The sequence below is a fragment of the Parasteatoda tepidariorum genome, chromosome 10 (genome assembly GCF_982258835.1).
Source record: "Parasteatoda tepidariorum strain Cologne lab strain chromosome 10, Ptep-v5.0, whole genome shotgun sequence".
In the NCBI taxonomy this organism is placed as follows: Eukaryota; Metazoa; Arthropoda; class Arachnida; order Araneae; family Theridiidae; genus Parasteatoda; species Parasteatoda tepidariorum.
Genome location: NC_141764.1, coordinates 15,176,525 through 15,198,704, shown reverse-complemented (window position 1 = coordinate 15,198,704; position 22,180 = coordinate 15,176,525). Strand labels below are relative to the sequence as shown.

The following is a 22,180-nucleotide window of genomic DNA, read 5'->3' as shown; positions in this document are numbered from 1 at the left end:
TATTAAATTTAACGTCTTCATATGATTGTGTGAAACGTTTAATTCATTTCACATTAATGGCGTCTTTTAAAACGTCAATTATCTCTTCGTAAATGTCACATATCAGTCTAATTATAGATCGCTAAAGATTAATGGGTTATACGCAGAATGCAATTACTGAAATGCAAATTTAATTTAACTTAGCAATTTTAATAACAATTAGTAATTTAGCATTTCTATAACAATTCTATCATAGAGTGTAGCACAAATTCTGATATTTTAAATATTATTAAATATTTAGCAATAGTAATTAATCATAATTGATATTGTAGTCATTTTACCCTTTTCAAATGCTTATTCCTATAGTTCATTCAGTAAAATAATTTAATTTCGAAATTACGAAATACAACCTATAGAATATGCTTGTATTTTTAAAATAGATATTATTTTGAAATAAAAATAGAAAATATTCATTAAACTTTTGAGATAAACTTAGTTCTATGAAGCAATAGTAATTTAGACTTAAAAAAAAAGCAAGTTTGAAAATAATTTCAACTTTTTAAGCTTTTATCTAGTATTATGTATTTCATTTTTCAAGTTATTAAACTCTGTGTCGAAACAAAATTAAATGTAATTTTTAAATTACAATAAATTATTTATGAAATCGTATACAGTTAGCTTTTAACGATTTAACTTAGTACAAACTTTGCTTTCATTTTTAAATTTAGTTCGCATTTTTTTTTTTATCACATTTCATATACAGGGCTAATGATGCGAATTAAATAGCGAAAAATGCGATTTTTACTTAAGAAATATGCAACTTAAAAGAAAGTAAATTATTTAATGTAATAAAAAAACTCAACGTTTTAATAATTTGAATTTTATTATTATTATTTAACATCTTTTTAAACTACGGCAAAAAAAAATGATAAATTTTAATTTTTAGATATTGCAGAATATTCTTAAATTTTGTTTTTGAAACAAAATCCATTGGACCCAAATAATAAGATATTCATTTGCAATAAAACTGTTGAAAAAAGTTACTTGCATCAAATTTCTTTTCTTTTTTCAAATTTTTCATTGTAATTAAGATTTCCGACAAGCGATTGTAAAACCAAATATATTTTTCCAAAGACAAAAGTTTTTTAAAGACATACAAAAAAAAATCATAAAACATTTTTTTTAAAAGATAAAATTTTACCCAATGTTTCCAACGGATTGTCTCAAAATGCTGTAACGGAATAAAAGTTTACAAAAAAAATTAAGTTTTATCATAAATCATAGAAATAAACTAACATTAAAAATTTATCGAACGTTAAAACTTAAAAGTTCAAAATAAATCTGAAATTAGACCAAATTTTGTTATACTTACAAACACAAATCGAAGAAATTATCAAAGTAAAGATCCATAACTAATACTAACTTACATGATTCTGCAATTTGTAATATAAATATCCCACAGTGTTTATACTCCGGTTTCTTGAAAGATACTAATAATCCCCAGTCATGGTACTTTCCTTTTTAAAAAAACAGATATGTCATTAAGTATAATGACATGAGGAAAAGTACTCACTCTTATTTTGTTCCTAAGTGTGTGTTGACGACCGGCACACGCCCAGCACTTTAGCCTCACTCCCAAGACTTAAATAAGGAAGTAAAAACCAATATGAACTCAACGATTATATAGCTTCCTTGTCGAAAAATGATTTAAAAGATTTTTTTTTACCCACATTTCCTGTGCATGAGTAACTCATTAAATGTCTTTTAATTTTAGATCATGAAACACGGAGAGAATCAAATAATTTGCTTTAACGCATCAAACTGTTTTACACATTTTTACTTTAAAATTGAGAAATAAATTGTACTTAATGTGATGGAACTTTAATACTTTAATTGAAAATTCACCAACTCGATTTTGTTACAGACTAAAATTTGCTACCGACCTATAACAAATCCTACTGCAGTTTCGTAGTATTTTTCGTAGTTTTCTTAGGTAAAAGGTGAGAAAACTACGAAATGGTGTTTCAATGCACTTTCCACGATTAATATGCAAATTGAAATATTTGAATGATCACATTCCTTAGGTTCAGCCGATATCAGAGATCAATTTAGAAATTTGGATCCGTTTACATATACTTCACTAACTTTTTTTATCGTAAAATCGATCGCGCACAAAACAGGTGATGTTAAAAAACAAAACGAATCCAACGCAATAATTTTATTTTTGATAATAAATTCTTCACAAAATTCCTTTTTTGAAAAATGAAGTCGATAGCATGATTAATTCATAATTTTAAAACTACGACTCTTAGAAAAATATAGTTTTCGTATTTTTCCTAAAACAGAAAACTATTCCCATATTTTCAAAAATCGGGATCTCATTCTCATATTTTCACAAAAACAGGACGATATTTTCATAAATACGAGTCTCTCTGGCACCCTTAATTTTATATTTAGAAAATTATAAGATTTTTCAAAGTCAGGACAGAGGCCAATGGTTTTGAAAACAATTAATAATAGGTTTTCCTAACAGTTAACAGTTTGAATATAATTGTATTTATGGTTATTTGATTGCTTTGTTTAAATATGATAAAAATAACAATTAAATAAATTGCTCTTCAACTATTTTCTACGAGAAATTTCTAAGAATGCACTAAAACTGCTGCGGGAGTGCTTTATTTTTTTTTTGTATAGCTAAATACGAAAATATTTATAACAGAACTTCATAAAAGTATCGAAATACTGCTTCAAATATAGATTCCTTGAGTAAAAAATTGAAAACGTTCACAAACTGTAAAAAATTCATCGGAATTTTTTTCTACGTGCGGAAAAACAATTGGAGTTGGTAATTGTTGCATAATGAACTAAATATTTTACACATAGGGTATTTAAGGGATTTTGAATATTAATAGGCATTTAATTCATCAAAGATAGTTAAAAGATTTTTTTAATTAATTAAAAGCGAGAATTCTGAATTAAAATAAGTTGAACATTTTAGAACAAAAAAAGTTTTGAGCTGATTTCAATAAACGAGGTTCGCGTCAGTATGTATTAGTAATATTATTAAGTATTAGTAATATAGTTATGTATTCATTATGTATTAGTAATATAATATTAGATGTATTGGTAATACTTATTTAAATAATCAAGCAAGCAACCAATAATCTGTAAATAAATTCTATTTCAATAGGGATTTTTTTTAGAAAACTTACTCAATTTTAGGGAATTTTCTAAAATGTACAAAAAACCAGGGGAACTTTAATTACAACAAAAGAAACTGGCAAAATCCAGTTGAGCTGGCAACTATGCATAACGAATTGAAAAACAGTTATTTATAAATAAATGAATTAAATTGGTTTTCGGTACAGAAAGACACCACCGAGTCATAAAAGTTTAGAAAATATAACTGAACCTTAAAAAACTATTTATAGATCGTTACGTGAACTTTTTATTTTATTTTTATAAATAATAATTTTAATGGAAATGGGAACTAAATAACTTTTCAGATGTTTGCGAAATTATGGGTTTAAAAACATATTATGATCAGATGTATTGGAACTCAATTTCTATACAGCGCGTTCAAGATAATTTCATACACAGCTTCTTTTTATTACAATACTTTTTAACTTAAAAAAAAACGTCACATTTTCTCACTAAACATTTTAAGTAAAAAACGGGGTTTTTTTTTTATAAAGTTCGAGAAATATGGATTTTCTATATGGATATGGTAGTGTTCTATTTTGCACAATTACTTAAGCCTGCTAAAAAAAACTACCTTATAAAATTTAATAATCTAAACAAAATATACATATTTTTTATTATTTCTTGGATTTCTCTTTATTATTATAATGCTTCTGGGAGAATTAATTAAATAATTCTATTCAATATGAAAGGAAATTAAATTTTTTAAATATATTTAGGAAAAACTCTAAACCTACTGAAACAGAAAAACACATTTCACAAGCTTTTAAGAAAGAAAGGAATTTAAATTAAGTATCGAGAACCTAATTCAAAACTATTCATTAGATAACCACTTAATTAAATTATTTTATTCAAAAGATTCTAATCAAGATTAAAACAAAAAGAAAATATAAAATCATTTCCATAAAACTAAAGCAATTCTATATTTTTATCGATTTTTTTTTCTTCTCTAGATTAAAAAAAAAAAAATTCCAATTTTAATTTGGAACTGATGAAAACATTCTGCTTTTAAAAGCAAGTAAATATTTGGTCTTAAGATTTCTCGGACTTCCTAAGAGCTTAATAATTTTGATAAGTAGTCTTAAAATAATACTTACTTTAAAAGAAAAAGAAGAAAAAAGGCTTAAAAGACTGTCATATTGAGGATTTTTACTTACTCTTCTGTTTAAAAGAGAATGGGTTCCGATATCGAAAGAGAAGGAAGATTTAGCGAAAGCAAACAATGACACATAGCTTAAAATACCCGTACTTTAATGCCCGGCACGCATTAATTCTGTGGAATAATTTCGAGAAGTTTAGGAGGTGAAATATAATCGATATACGTACGTTGAATAAGTGAACGCCTACGCGACATTAAAAAGAGAATAAAAATGTTAAAGTAAATCTTTTAAAAAAATACTTTTTTATATTTTTTTAAAGCGGAAAAAAATAATAATGTCTACGAAAATAATTTCAGCTTTTATGCTAAATTATAAAAAAAAAAATAAGTAATTAAATTGACTAATTTTTAAAAAAAATTGTTAAAAATGGAAAGTTTTTTATTTATTTATATATTTAAGTGGTGAAAAATATCTGATATAGTTTGTCTAAAGTAAGAACTCTCCTAGTCATTCGTCTGAACCTGTAGCGGTGACTATGGTAACGAGGTATAACTATTTCAAGTATGGGTGTGGGGTCGGCGAAAAAAAGGGAATCTTTATCTTCTGTCAATTGTGTTAGCCCATGAGGAAAGAGAAGCTACTCTCCCTGAAATGAGCTATTCTTGTTTCCATAGCAGCAGACAACCTCAGAATTTGTGGCGAAGGGAGTTCTTACTGTAGACAAACTATACATATAGTTTGTCTAATAACCAAATAATTAATGACCCAAATAGTTAAATAATAGTGAAATAGTTAAACCTCATAACCACAGCAACCGCCACTACAGTAGACGAATGGTTCCTTACATAGACAAACTATACGTTGAATGCGAAACATCTTCTCAATATTAAAAACGAGAAAACAAAGTTTGGGTGAATCCATTAAAAAATGCTCTTACATATTTTAACGCGGAAAAAAAATAACAGCAATTAAAAAAATTATTTTGGCATTTTCTTGATTATAAAATACACATAAAAAAAGCCGTTTAGTTTTTGTATCAATTAATAATAACTTATTTATTCTTTAGAAATAAAAGCAGTAACAATTTATTCAAAAAATTAAAATGCATGGTATAATGTTTTTGAATTTAAAAATATTTGAAGATTTGCATGCTTTGTTTAATCTAATAAAATTAAATTATAGCTCCAACTTCCACAGTGGAAAAATTAATTCTATTATTATTTTTATTAAATTACTTGAAAAATTAGTTTGAAAGACAGCTGTAATTTTTTTTCATGCTTATTATGTAGTATTTTCAATTTTTTTTTTTTTTCCTTTTTTTTTTTTTTTTTTTGTAGGAGGACAGAAATCGCAGGTTGGGTACACACATTTTAACTCGATTTCAATATTTATAGCATGGCTTTTTACAAATTTTTATCACGCTACGAAAGATTTATATCTCAGCAGATTAAGTTTTAAATTAATATTAGTTACGCTTTCAAACACTTGTCACACCCAAACTCAATTCGGCTAAATTCGCAGCATTTCAAAATCTACTAATTTTACACAAATGTATGAGGTAATGGTTCTAATAAGCTTGCAGTAAATTCAAATCGATTAAGTTTTCAAAAATTTGTGTGGTTATATAGACTAAGTTTGGCAGTAAATTAAAATCAGTCACAATTTCAAAAACTTAAAATGATCATATAGTTCGACTAACTTTGCAGTATGTTAGAATCGAGTAATTTAGCCCAAATTTTTAGGAATAATATGGCTCTAGTAAGTTTGCAGCAAATTAAATTAAATGAGTCTTCAAAAATTTGCGTGGTTATATGATTCGGCTAAGTTTGCAGTTAATTTAAATCAGTTACAAAAACATAAATAGTCATATAGCTAGAGTAAGTTTGCAGTATGCAAGAATCGACTAATTTAGCACAATTTTATGAGATAGTAAGCTCTAGTAAGTTAGCAGTAAATTTAAATCGATTAAGTTTTTAATCATTTAAGCAGTTTTATGGTTTGACTATTTGCAAGAAACTAAAATTGATTTAGTTTTTAAATATTTGTTTGGCTACATAATTCTACAAAGTTCGAAGTAAAATTGAATGATTTTATATATTATTCTTTTATTGCTTAGTTTTGTTTTTCTACAAAAGAATATTCAATTTTTTTAGACGAACTTAACATTCATTTCTCATTATAAAAGATATGAACTATAATATCGAAATTGGAATGTTTATTTTATTTTTACTCTTTTAAATATAATTTAAATTATGCATTAAAATAAATCGTTTGGAGGCACGTAATTTTAGATTTCTCTATAAAAAAAAATCATATGCTTCAACAAATTACTAAATTTCCAAGAGAATATTTAAATGCTTACTACAAAAGAATGAAATGTAACAAAATATTAGCAAAATAAAATGCAAGAAATTAAATATATAAATCTCATTGACAATGTAGTTTGCAACACTAGAGCCTTTCACAAAATTACATGCAGGAAAAAAAAAACTTTTTCCGTTCTGATATATTGGGAACATTTCCTTTTAAGGTAATGATTAATAATTTAGAGGCGCTTTTCCCAAATGCATGGGTGGATCTTAAAAATAGGATGCAAAACAAATTATAAAATCATTATTTTGTTTTCAAGTATTGATTACCTTTTGTGGTTGTAAATAATAAAAAACAGAAAGAAAACATATATTTTTAATTGGTTTGGCAAAAAATAGGAATTAGGATTAATATAATAAATTAAGGTCTGGCAAAACTTAGTAACAATATCACCCAACTAACTTAAAACAGATCCATATTTATTATTTTAAAAAAAAAAAATTTTAAAAATGACAAATTTGTTTCTCGCATTTGATATTTTTCTTTTTTGTCTCAGATTACCAGGCGTGATTTTGGTAAAAACTCAGAAGACGAGGGAATGGCGGGAACATAAAATAAGAAAGAATTCACTGAAGAAGGAACCTATAATCTTAAAAATATATTCATTACCACAATATCCGTTAGCTCAGTGATTTAAAACTGATTGTTTATCGCTTAAATAACGATACATTTCTTGACGCAGGAAATAATATGAAATTCTAAAATAGATTCGACAGTTTTAACCACTTTTTAACGTCAAAATCTTGACCCTGACATTTATCAAACAATAGTTTAAAAAAACACTAAATAAAAAAAAGAGATAAAAATAATTTATAAAATTGCGGATACATAGCTGCCAACGAGAAAAAAAATGCAATCGATTTTACAAAATCTTGTACATTCCGCCGTAAATATGCGTAACATTTAAAATTTTATTGGCCTAAAAATTTTAGGAATTTTTAAAAACAATGAAATACAAAAATTATATTACACTACCAACATTAAATTAAAATTAACAACAATATTTTCCACGTATAATTACAATTAATAAATTGATTCAGTTTTTTATTAACTCTAAAACTTTTATTACGTTAATTCTAGTCGAACTCATTAAAGTTTGTTATAACATATTCTTCAGTTTAAAAATAAATATTTTTAAAATTAAAAAAACCGAAAATTTTTTAATAATGAAATAAAACAAGTTTTAAACAGATTCCTATAAATGACGTTATTTTCACCACAAGATTACGGTCAGTGACCGGAAAAAAAATTTCTATCATTGACCATAAAAATTAACTTACGACCATAAAGCTATCGTGCATAACCGTAACAATAAATTTATGTCAATAAAACTATCACGACCATCAAATTGCAGGTCCGCCCATAATTTTTTTTTCATTACATATAAAGCCATATTAACCAAAAAACAAACTTTATGTTCTTAAATGCTATCTTCTGTTAACTTGACATTGTTTGAGCACCAGACAAATGTTTGTCGAGTCGAGTTGGACTCTAGAATGAGGCAATATATTGTAGTGCTGCCATCTGTCAATGAGCAAGAGAACTTCATATTCGTTATTCGTAGTAACCAATGTAGAGGGAGAGCAAGAAAGATGTTCTTTAACACCTAATCAAACCGGTTACCTTTGTGTCCTTAAAATACTGCTGAAATTACCATGAAAAAAGGTGTACACTTACACCACCAAATGAATTCATAACAAATGTGTGAACTGACGGTCAACTCTACTAATTGTACTGAAGTTTGTTACAATTACGGGCACTAGATTTTTTTTTTCTCAATTAAGGGAACTAGCCGTATAAATTAAAGATTAAAGAATTTTACAAAAAGTTGAATATTTTTGAAAAGTTACGCATAAAAAGAAAAATATATCAATCATTATTTTACAAAAACATAATTTTAAATGTTTGTGAAAGAGTCTTTATAATTTTACTTAATAGTTATATTATTTTTGCGAATTCAAAATACATTTTTCGCAAAATTTATTTAAATGCAACGTTATTTTAGCGTGGTAATGTGCAATAACATTTGTAGCAACTCTATTTAAATTCAACATTTTAGCAAATTTAAAAACACCTGTCGCAAATTTATTTAAATACAGCAATTTCTTAGCAAGTCAATGTAACGCTTGTCGCAATTTTATTTACATGTAGTATTATTTATTATTATTATTTATTAGCATTACTTGTCGTTTTTTTCTCTATTATTATTTCTAAATCCTCAGTTAAAACTTTGTTAAAGTGTTAAAATTAGAAAGCAGTTTTCGAAACGACAAATATCCTAAAAACTGTACCATTTGTCACTCAAGATAGCAGGTTAATTTATCCTCTCAATGAAATATATGCCTCCCAAAGAAAGAAAAATCGAACAAATTTACCCAATGGTTTCTCACAGTTATGTTTTTTTAAATGAAATAAAGAATTCACTAAAAAAATGAATTGAATTTAATTGAAACTGTAAAATGTATTGATATGAATCCAATACAAGACAGAGTTTGATGAGTTGCCAAAATATAAAACGAATTACTTCTAAAAAATTGAAATTACAATTTTATTTCCAAAGACATTGCAAAGTTTGATATTCTTCAAAACTCAGTTTTAGAGTATTTCGATATTTATCAAATTCTTCTATATAAAAAGAAGAATAAATTCATCTAAGCAATTCCACCAAAAGAATTATTTTCTTTTTATTAGAGAGAAAAAGAAGAAAGAAAAAGCTCTCATCAGAGTCTTTCCTTTCCCTTCTCCATAATTCGATTACGATACAGCCCTAGCTAAAGAATCGATAAAAGGCAGGGCCTGTCCACAGCTAGGCATTGATCGTCGACACAGCAGCACTCTCTCTCTCTCTCTTTCCCATTCCTGTTTTTGGGATCTCAGGATTCCTGGAGAAAGTTATTCGCTGCAGATAAAATGGAAAAGTTTGAACAAATGAAGAACGATAATTTTTTTAAAGAGTTTTCTAACCGTTAAAGAAAATCGATTTCAACAGTGGTGGAAAGATTTTCTCAATAAATAATTTATTTAGGCTTAAACCGATAAAAAAAAAAAACTGTAATTTTTTGTTAACTATAACCGCCGCATATAACCGTTCTGGAGAAATAACTCTAAAAGGCTAAAGCCCAGCTTCGATATTTAATTTAATATTTGTATTGATAAAACAAAGAAAAGTTTCTTTAACACAAAAATAGATATTCTTGGTATAATTAAGAAAAATCGATAGATTAAAACTTTGAGTTATTGAAAAAAAAAATTTCTGAAATATTTCAAAACTCTTGTTTAATTATTAAATTTTCTAAATAGAAAGGAACACAAAATTAAACAGGTGTTAAGGGACGAATTTCATAAATTAATTAAATATAGAACACACCATAATCTTGAAAGCGAAAAAAATAATCTTAGCAATTACACATTAGAAGACGACAAATCATTTTTACAAACGCAATAAAAGTTCAATTCAATAAAAAAGTTTCCATAACCAACCAAAAATAGGGTATTTAGGAATAAAATATTGTTTGCTAAAATATTTGTAAAGAATTTGCACTTTTGTATTTTCTTTGCCAATGTACACCTATCTCCGTAAAGTTGAATTAAAAAACTTGTTTTTTATGTAGCATTTTTTTAAATATTACATAGATATTTTTAAGTTTGATGTTAAGTAATATTTTTAAAAAATAACCTTAATTAAGTTGTTTCAATAGCGATTATTAGTTATGTTAATAAATAGATATTTTTTTTATAGGTATAGCTGGACTTTTCATAGGCTATTTTTTAGATTTTAAAGATCATTATCAGTCATTACGATCATTTATTAATACCAACAGCTAACTCTGTTAACATAATATTATCTATTTTTTAACAGTATCACTTTTTCAAGATAGAAGCGATCACGTTTTTATCCTGATTAAGAACGCGGTCAAAAAATTGTTAACTTCTCTTAAAGTGATGATTAAAAATCAAGTAAAAATTTTAGCTCAAAAAAATAACAAAAACACATATGTATAACAAAATATATTTTTTCCTTGATCTTTTGCGTCCATTTTCAGCTTTTTAACAAATATATATCCAAATAGAGACAATATCGTCCCCTTATATAAAAGAGGATTAATCTATCGAAAATTCAAGATGAGGGCTCTCCTTCTTATTGTCCTTTTTAATTTACAAAAATAATAAAGTGTTTTACGAAAACTATCTTATTTTGTGAGAAAAATTTGCTTTTTTTTACATGTAGCTGTCTTTAGAAGTCTGAAATTCTTGAGTCGGACAAATGGCAGATAGCAAGAGTAATTCTTAACACCGTTAAGAGAAGACCACGAAAAAGACAGTTATAAAATTTGCTGTTTTGGATGTAGTTGTCTTTAGAAGGCTGAAATTCATGCAGCGGACAAATAGCAGATAGCAAGAGCAATTCCTAACATCGTTAAGAGAAGACCACGAGAAAGACAGCTATAAAATTTGCTCTTTTTGCATGTAGCTGTCTTTAGAAGCCTGAAATTCATGCTGCAGACAAATGGCAGACAACAAGAGTAATTCCTAACACTGTTAGGAAATTCAGAACTTGTGACAATATCTTGAATAAAATCTTTCATTCAGCGATTCTCGAATTGTATTTCTTTACATTTGAGAATTACATCTGATAAGAGAATTATTAGAGAAATTTTGCAAAGCGTTTTGGTTTTTTCTAGCTCTAACGATATTAGAGCTTCACAACAAATGCGCGAAAAATTCGGACTAATTGCAGTATGTCAAAAGGGTATAGAAGATAATGTTAACATTACGGTAAATCAAAGACAAACGCTATGCATGTACTCTTTAACAGGGTAAGCGTATACAAACTTGGCGCGAAATTTCTCAATTCTGTCAACGAAAATCACATTGATTTTAACGCGAAATTCTATTTAGACGAAACTGCCTCCTCATACACGAGTCATCTCAGTGCATTCGAAGAATTCTCCAACAATTTTTTACCTCCTTTAAAAACCACTTCCAATGTAGAACGGGATAGTGCAGGAGTTAGTGCACGCTCTTTACAAGGTACAGTTATTTATCATTCCCTCATACTCTTTGTTTTATGGTGTAGTTTTTGATTAATTATGTTATATGCTAAAGTGCATCCACACTAATGCTTTTAACGAAATTCGTATCCTCGAACAAGTGAAGATAGCAATTTCCCTAATTTGACGGAACATTTACTCAGCGAATTTCCCTGGAAATGGGGAGAAAGTCAACAAAAAAATGAATAGTTGCTGATCAATTATATTAATATGCTTCATTAAATGCTTAATACAACATATTTTGTTGCAACTCAATGCTACATAGTTTAATGCCTTTCCGAAAGTCGTATTCTCAAACATGTGAAGGTAGTAATTTTCACTATTTGAGGAGATGTTCGCTCGAAGCATTTCCTAGAAAAAGGTTTAGTGAAAAGCTTTAATTTTTACGAACCCGCAAGAAACTTGAAATATCTTTACGGGAGTTCTACAAGGTGTTCCATACAAACCGATCTTTACATATACTTTTAGAATCCTGATCGAAACTGAAGTAAAATAAGTAAGCATATTAGGGGACACAAGCTGATATTTAACCTTTTACCTACGGCTGGTACAACATGTGGACCACATGTGATGATATAACATGGTACATCGTAAGCAAAGAGTTAAGCAATGAAAGAGTAAGAATAGTTTTGAGTTAGATGTAACGCCCTCTTCAACTGCAATTCATCATATTAGATGGCGGTTTTGCTTTTGATCTGTCAACTACTCTACGTTTCTCCAGGCAGTCAAACATATTTTGAAGTTTCTATTCCAGGCTTTCTCACTAAAGATTCTTTTATAGTTGATAAATCTTTAGTTTTTCCCTTTTTTTATATATATATATAAATTAGTATCTGCTCATTTGTATACTCTTTTGATTTCATTTATGTTAAAAAAAAAAATTTAAACTTATCATGTAATAAGGAATTATAAAAATATAATTACGCTCGACGCTAAATAAAAATTGATACTTCTCAATATTTATGTACGTGAATACAACCTTCTCTGCTGTCTAATTATATTTATTTATTTTTATTCTCATTAATACTAAAGTTATAAATAGTAGTTAACTGATCTCTTCGATAATGAAGAGAATTAGCCTTCTGTATATGATTTTACATGTATATTTTACGTAATTTACGATCAATACTCAAAAAAACAAAACAGCTATCAAAACGTACTTATAATATCGAAAATGTGAATCACGATAGCTTGCCCCTAAAAGTGAATACATTAATCAATTAATAAACAGAAAAACTGTAATATAACTTTAATGAAATTATATAAATAAGATTAAATGAATTAATAAATTGAGCTCTTAAATATAACTTAAATAAACTAACAAATAGAGAAGCTGAAAATAAATTATGGGATTTAACACTAAATTGTATATTGTATTGTATAGTGAAGTGTTGGTATGTTTAATGTAATTATAGTATATATTTTTTAATTACCATAAATAAAGCTTTTGTTCCAAAGTACAGTTTGATAAACATTTTAAACAATGATATAATAAGTTTCAATAGTTATTAATATTGTATTGTCAATTACAATTAAAATTTTTGCAAAAATAATTTATTATTAACTAATTTGAATTTTCTTAAAATACATTCTTCAAATATTTAACAAATATTGCAACAAACATTTTAAATTTAATTGCAATTAACTTTAGCTAAATTTTAATTTTTAATGTTAAAAATTATTAATAAAACAAAATTGATTTAAATTAAATTTTTTGCCTATGCATCTTTTAATAGTTTTATTAATATTTTAAATCTAATTAACTTTATACTAACTAACTTTAGTGCAATTTTAATTTTTAATATTAAAAATGATTAATAAAACTAAATTAACTTAAATTTTCTGCTAATACATCCTTTAGTAGCGTTATTAATATTTTAAATTTAATTATAACTTAACTTTTTGCAAAAACATTTTTTATATTATTTTTATCAAATTTAAATTTCATTAATTTAAAATGTATTACATTTCTTGCAAAAGCAGGAAATATAATTTCTATTATAAAAATATGCAATATTTCCAATAGCTTCCATATGTCACTGGCGTAGTGCTAGATACTAAGAGATAGAAATTGAATTTTTTTTTAAGCATATTTTGTGAAAATGTAACACTATGATAGCAAAACTAAATAAAAAAAAATAATTAGAACAAATATTTTCATGCCTAAATTTTACTATTCTTATAAGCTATGAAAAACATAAAATAAAATTTAAAAGAAATGCAGGCAAAAAAAGCAAATTGTCCAAGACAACGGGTTTTCTTTTTTTTTTTTTTTTCTTTTTAATTTACACCAAAGAATGCATTTTAAGCCTGAAGGCAAATAGTAATAAAATTATATTTTTATACCAAGCATTTAAATATTTATTGCAAATAAATATATAAACTGCATGCGAAATTTTATTATTTTATTATAAACTTTCATGATTAAACAAAATATACAATTAGGTTAAAAAAAAAAAAAAAATTTAAATAATATGCGCATATATTATTTAAATACCTTTAATAAAAATTGGTTTATCAAATCAATATTGATATGAAATCGGAAAAAAAACCAAAATCGAAAACTCAAATTAACAGAATGGAATACATACGCTAAATTTATTTCTATTTTAACAAAAGGATATTTTAATAAAGTCATAATTCAATATTAAATTATTATTATAAATTATTAATATTGAAGCAATTAAAATTTAATATTTATTATAATCTGAATTCATCTAATTCTATCGCGACTAAATTTATTTAAAATTAATTCTACTCACCGTAATAGCAAACCATTAATTAATATGGATCATGAAAAACCGTTATTCTTCATTTGCTACATACGCTCAAGTAATGTTATTCGATAGCGTCTCTTCCTCCATTTGTGATCTATCGCAATAATTGCATTTTGCGAGCTAAAACGTTCAAAATTATTCTTATATTTATCAAAAATAGTTTATTAACTATTATTTTATGACTGATTCTTTAGATTTAAAGGCTGAGAATGTGACCTTTCATAGCTAAGGAAGAACCCAGATGTCAAATAACTCATTTCCCACAGCAATGGCTGTTGCGGTAGGAAATTCGAAACGTAAACAGAATTGAGGTCAATACTTTAAAATTGATTTGTGCTGCCATCTACATTCATAGTCCTGAAACAATTCTCTCTAGAGTAAAAATGACTGTATCATTACTAACATTATTTTACTAAACATCAGAAAATGTTTTTTAAATGGAAAATTTCGATTTTAAAATGTTATAATAAATAATGAACTATAAAAGCATATTAATAGATATGCAAACCATTTTATAGTTTTTGCAAGATTAGTTATATTTCTTTCTTTCAGCAATATGATTCATACTTTCAATTGTCATTTTTAAAAATATTTTTTTAATTTTAGTAAAAAATAAATTTAAAATGTAATGTTATCATTCATAAAAAATAATCTATAAGCATATTAATATTTAAACATTTTTTTTAATATTATAATAGCTGAAATATATTATTCTAAATATATAGGTTATTCATTTGGTTTTTCACAATAGAAGTTCTCTTTCTTATACAAAAATAAAAATAGAACATGCCTGTAACTTTCTTTTTAATTTTTTTTTAAAAAATATTCACAGTTTTGTGCAATAATGAATTTGAAAATCCATCACGATTTCTTAAAATAGGTTATGAAAAGAAACAATAACATATTTGTTTTTAAGTCATTTTTTAATATTATACTAAACATCAAATTCCTAAAATATTTTGGTAGCTTTAACAATAATTTTTTTTTCCTCAGTGCTTGAAAAGAAATGAAAAGAAAAACCTAATATGGTAGCAGAATAAAAATTATAATAGCAGAACTGGCAAGCAGTCAGGAAAAAAATTAGTAGATTTAACAAATAATCAAATGTAAAAGTTCATAATTAAATAAATAAAAATAAGAGATTTCTCCAATTAGTGTCTCTTAGTTCAGAGAAAATTTTTAAAAATAAAGAAATTTATTTATTTATATTCAGACATGTTTCATTCACTCAATCAGTAGGATATGAAAATGTAATGGGAATTGTCGTAAATTTAAATTGGAGATACAAATGTAATAATTTTACATCAAAAAATAAATCTTTTAGGTAAATACTAACTTTTATTGTATATTTTATTTTTATTTTTTATTTACTTTATCTAAAATATTTATTTGTTTAAATTTCAAATGCAATATTATAAATATATAATATACATTTAAAATTTATAATTTATTATAATTTTGTCATCAATAACAGCTTTTAAGTCTGCATAGCACGTTCTGTTCGAAAATGAACTGAAGATGCTCCCTCTTCCTAAGAAGCACCGACTATTCTACTTTAAATAGACTATGAGCAGATGAACTCTGTTCAACGCTTTTAGTGTATAGTTTAAGGCTGAACATAGCTGTATCAGTTAACGTTCGCATCCTCTGAGAAAAAATCTGCATTCCTTACAGCTACAAATTATGCACTTTTTTTTTATGAAAATCTCATTAAGTCCTACAAGCATCTTTCAAAATTATTTTAAAGGATTCATAACTTTATTTACTGTGCATAAGCTGCAAGTACATAGAACTCATAAAATAAGTTAAATAAAAAATATAGAGAAAACAAGGAAAAAGATATAAAGATTTTTTAAAGAAAAAGAAAAAAATTAAAAAAATGTTTTTAAAATTTTTTTTTCTTTATATATATATATATATATATATATATATATATATATATATATATATATATATATATATATATATATATATATATATATATATATATATATATATATATATATATATATATATATATATATATATATATATATATATATATATATATATATATATATATATATATATATAATCTGTAATTGACTATACCTAAAGCTGCTTAAATGTTGCATAAAGGAGGACGTGAAGGCTATGACCTAATCATAGATAAATGCAACAATTTTATAGCAAAGTAAAAAATTGAGAAGATAGAACAATTTAAACTCACTCGATCGTTATAAATCGTTTCCATCATCAGAAAACTTTCAGAACACCTAAAATAAAAAGAGTATAAAATTTTAGAAAAACCTGTACATAGTTATAAATCTTATAAAGTGCAAAAAAAAAATTTAAATTTTTTTTTTAAAAATTTATACTTGTAAACTCAGAGCAGGGAAGGCTGTCCCCCTCAAATAATTATAAATCTCTTAAAGTTTCACACAATAGACAAATAAAAACAATTTTCTTAAATCATCATTAAATTAAATTCATCATTGGTAAAAACAAGAAAGATCTAAAAATAATTAATATTTTTGCAGATTTAAGAATTTTTTCCTTATGTTTGAAATTTGAGAATTTTTGAACACTGTGTGTTTTAATTTTGCACCCACAAAACGTTAGCGATGCCTATGACTTTCAGTGTATTTTATTCAAAGCTCAATGGAGCAATAAAATGGAGATTTAGTTCTTAAATCCTATGTTTGCATAGTTTATCCATAGTAATTTTATTTATTTGATAATTTTAATCACTATTAATTTAATCAATTTAATGACAGATTTAGTTTATTACCTCCGAAAAAATTTTCAATTTTATTATAAATATTAATTTACCAATCCTGTAATAAATAATTTCATATTGTCAATATTACAATTTCATCTATACTTGCAATTCATAATAAAATAATTATTATATATTCTTTATTTCAAAAGCTTGCCAAACCTGTTATTCATTATTGTTTTAGTTTGTAAATCCTGTTATTTATTATTTAATTTATTAATCCTGATATTTATTATTTCCTTTCATCTATAAATCTCGCTATTTTTAAAAAAATTTTATTATCAAACATCTTTTTATTTAGTTTAACAATAACTTTTTCTTCATAATTTAATTTATCAATCCGGTTGATAAAGGTGATTTAGAAATAATTTTATAAGAGCTATTAAATTAAGTAATTAGAAATATTTAGCAGACAATTAAATTATGAAATTTCGTATAGTTTTATGGATAATGTTTTTATAAACGTCTTAATATATAACTTAATGCACTTATGTTTCAAAACAGATAATATTTCAAATATAATTTCATATGTAAATTAAATTCTTTTGGTTTCCTCCTTAATAAAGTTTTTAAAAACTGATTTAAAAGAACATTTCTTCAATTTGCAATTAAGTTTTGTATTAATTATAAATTTTGTACTATTAAGTACAAATGACAAATTTATTTCAAAACAAGTTTTTTATTTTAAAGATAATTAATTTTCATTCCATATTTTGTCTGGACAATTTTATTACTTTGTAACTAATTTTCTTATACTAGTTTTTATGTTGCATTTTGAGTGTATGAGTTTTACAATTGAAACTCATACACACAATGCGTAGATATATGTATGCTGTTTAACTACAGATTATATAGTTTTCAAAAACAATTCATATTCATACAATTCATTTCATTTTAACTACTCATTTTCAATAAATATTTTCACAACCGGAAATTGGCAAAAACTCATCGTGTAAACTCATGTATTTTGTTTTCAATTACAATAATTAAAAATTGTCTCATCAAAAATCTAACCTTAATTGTGATTCAAATTTATCAAAACAATTTTGCAATTTCATATTTTGAGAATATGAATATTTCACATATAGCACATGTAAATTTCAGAGCAAATTCTAACTTTTAAGAACAATTCATTAATATATTTTGATGAAAAGCTCAATTATATTGCAGATTTAAAAATACGCTAATAATATAAAAATTCACTCATAGTAATTTTTAAATGTGTTAGCAATTAAAATTCATATAGACAATTTTCAATTTCATACTGCGATATCATTATAAAATTACCTAATTTTTTCACAGCTTATCAAACTATGTTTTATGGTTAATTTTAGTAAAACGCTTCTTTTAAAAATTACCGAGATCTTTGGTGTTCCCATAGAGCCAGAAACATGGTAAATTTTATCATATTCTAGTAATTTTGACCATACTTTTTTTCTCAGTGCATTGTCCCCACCTATGTTTACGTAAAGAAATTAAGAAACCGCCTCCCTTATTTTTGGAACTTTAACTTTTAGTGCAGTAACCTAACTTTAAATTCAAATGTTAAATGTAACTTAGCAAAAAACAAAATTTACGTTTTAATTCAATTGATAAAAAATTTATCTGAATGATCTTTACAAAATTGTGATCAAAAGTCTTGACCTCTAAAATCCTTTGAAGAAATTTTTTGTCTCATTTCTTATTAAAAAGTCTAACTAAACAGAAGAAAAAATTTTATAGATTATAAAATGTAGCTCATATACACATTTCTACAATTGCAAATTGAATGTATGAGTTTCATTACTTTCAAAAATATGTAATTTTTCATAATTCTGATGAATAATTCTTTTAGACATTTTTTTTAATAAGGTCATTTATAAACCAAATGACCTGACATGAAAAACTATGCACTCATAAAAACTAATCAATGCACCTATTTAATTTTCTTTTGGCTGACTCAAATCGATAAATAAAAGTTATATAATACTAAATAAAACAACATTATTAATTCAAGTAAACTCCCTTTTTTCTAGCTCTATCCTTTTCATTAATGATAGTTTATTACTCTTCAATACCTAACTGCTACAGACAGCACAACCATTAAACAATTCTAAACCACCACGCATGATTTGAATATTCAATATAAAATCCACCCAATTTTTTTCACTCTCTTTAACAGTTGATATTGAATAAGCCTTTGAATGGGCACTTACCGAAATAGACAATTATAATTTGCACCGATTTCAGTAATAATCGGACAATCGTGCGACATTCAAATCTCATACATCATGAAAAGACTCCACCCTAAAGAAATCCACTCTCTATGATTACTCCGCCAGAATCTCCGCCAAAAAGAAAGTTTTTTTCAGCCAACTTTTACCCGGTATTTATTTATATTATTCTTCCTTGCGCAATTAGTTTAGCCACTGGAATATATCTCTTTGTGTAACTAGTGGGTAAAGCAACCTGATTCTTGAGATCTGGTGATAATCACACAGATCGGTCAAAGCCAAACTTGCTACAAAGTTACCAAGGTCCGCATCTTAATATCAGTGTAGCAGCTGGGATTCGTACCTGATGATTGTTATTGACTGGAGCCGGTTTTACCTTTAATTCTAGCAATAGAATTAGATAGAAAGAAGAAAAAATGCAGATAAAATAATATACCTTGGGAAAAAAAACTGAGAATCGCGCGGGTTGGTAAGAAAGTATAAATTTGCGGCGTTAACCAATATTTAAAAGGAAAAAAGAAACAACGAAAAGAAAAAGCTGAAAAAATAATAAACGTTTTTTTAAATCAAATGATCACGTTTTTTGTTAAATTGCAATCGTGATTCAAGGATTTTTTACTCAAAAAGTCAAAAGTCACGATCGTTTATCATAATCCAGATACAGGTTGTTCAACAAGAAATATAATTATATTATTCATTCATTTCGCCAAATAATTCTCATGTTCTTAATTCTTAAATTAAAAAAGCTTTTTTATTTGTTAAAAGAACTCATTTTTCTAGAAATGTTGAACGTAATGCAAATAACTCTAATGAAATACCTAAAACATGTTTTTCTTTTCTTTTTTTAAATGAATAAAAAAATAAGCTCATGCTCTTACAAAAGTAATATAATACTAAATTCCTCACTTCGCTTTTCAACAACTTATTCATTTATTGAATAAATCCACTGGGTTAAATGTGTATTCATTTTACCTATAAGTTTTAAGCATAATGACTTATAATTAAATTTGAAATAAGGGAAAAATACTCAAACAAAATAATATCAACTTATGTAAAAGGAATGAATTATTTTTACATAATTTATCCTTTTTTATAACTAGTTCCACACTATCAATATTTTACGCATTTATTAATTTGAAAAAAGTAATTTCGAGCATGGCTAAAACTGACTTACATTTTTGAAAACAGCGAAATTATATTTAATAAAGAAAAACCGATCTTTAATCAAAATATTATCAACTTGCATGAGAATGATATTACATTTTTCATATTTTTTATACCTTTTTCCCTTATTTCATAATTTCACTCTACTAGAATTTAAAATTATTAAAATAAACATAGAGTTAAAATAAAGTTATAGATGCTAAAATGATTTAAATTTATAAAATCCCATCAAACATGCTTCAATAAAGAAAAGAAATTAAAGCAAGTATTCAAATATAGCATTGATATCAACTTATAAAATTTAATGACAATTTAATTGCAAAAGACTTTAATGCTTATGCAATAATTTCAATATGTATAATTAGCTTTCTAAAAGCAAGAACTACATTTTATTAAATAGCATTAGGCAAATTATAAATTACTTTTACCATTAGAAATTTTTAAAAAAAATAATAATAAATAAATAAATAAATTATTTACCAAATGTTGAATGTAAGGCAAATAATTTGATTTTGTTTTCATTATTTTACAGTTTCAGCTTATCTGAAGCTGCATTAAAAACTGCTTCAAAATCAAAATTATTAATATTCGAATAATGTGAAATTACAGACGTAATTTACAAAACCTGAAATTTTGATAAACTTCTTACAAAAGTTTGTGCTTTTAAAAATTTCACTGAATAATTAATTTAGGGTGAATTTTTTTTTCATGGCAATGCTCAAATACTTTAACATTCAATTTTTATTACATAAAAGTTAGGATAGATTCCGTTAAATATAAATGTATTGAAAAAATTTCCTTTACAATAAAAAAACAAAATTTTATTTTGTCCAATTAGCTTTTGACGTGTGTTGATACTTTTTGCAAGTTACAAGTAAACTCATAAAAATTCAAAACCTTTATCATTCGAATAGAATATCATTAATAATTTAATAGGAGCTGTAAATTCATATTTAAATTTTTTTTTAATTACTAACATTACAAATGCAAATATGCCCACATTAAAAGCACACTGGCATACTAACACTGTGATTTTTTATTAAGTGATTTTAAGGTGTGCAGATTTTTTTCCCAAAAGCTTCAGCAAATTTAAAATAGAACGAAAACATAATTTTATGTTTAATGAAATTTTTTGAATGAATTTTAAACAATTTCAGCACTGCATAACAATATATTTTAAGACAAAACATTTCAAAAGAAATTTAAAACTTTTAAGAATAAATATGTTGTATAGAAATATGTAGAATTTTATTAAAATTACGTATACATGGCTATAAAAAAATAACAAAAAATATAGTATTTAATAGTTTATATTTATGTTATTAATTTTAGGCTTTTAAATTTGTTTTTAAAATTATTCTTTTTTAAAGCGGATTCTTTATTGCCCAGGGAACAGAAATATTGTTTTTACAGAACATTCTAAAGAGTTTAATAACTTCTCAAAAACAAAGAAATCCTTAATTATATTTTTAAAAATGGTCTACAAATTTGAGTTACTTTTTTTAAAAAAAATTTAAATAATAATTATTCCTAGAAAATACAAAAAAGAGTTTTAGATTTATATTTA

At 25.2% G+C, this 22,180-nt stretch overlaps 1 long non-coding RNA gene across 1 annotated transcript in view; it reads right to left on the bottom strand.

Annotated features, from left to right (window-relative positions):
• Positions 1 to 22,180, bottom strand: part of LOC147802171 (uncharacterized) — an 80,074-nt gene that overhangs the window by 4,703 nt on the left and 53,191 nt on the right. Inside the window, exon 3 of the long non-coding RNA XR_015429996.1 lies at positions 16,688 to 16,733. This is a non-coding gene — a long non-coding RNA (uncharacterized LOC147802171). The remainder of the gene's footprint in view (positions 1 to 16,687; positions 16,734 to 22,180) is intronic.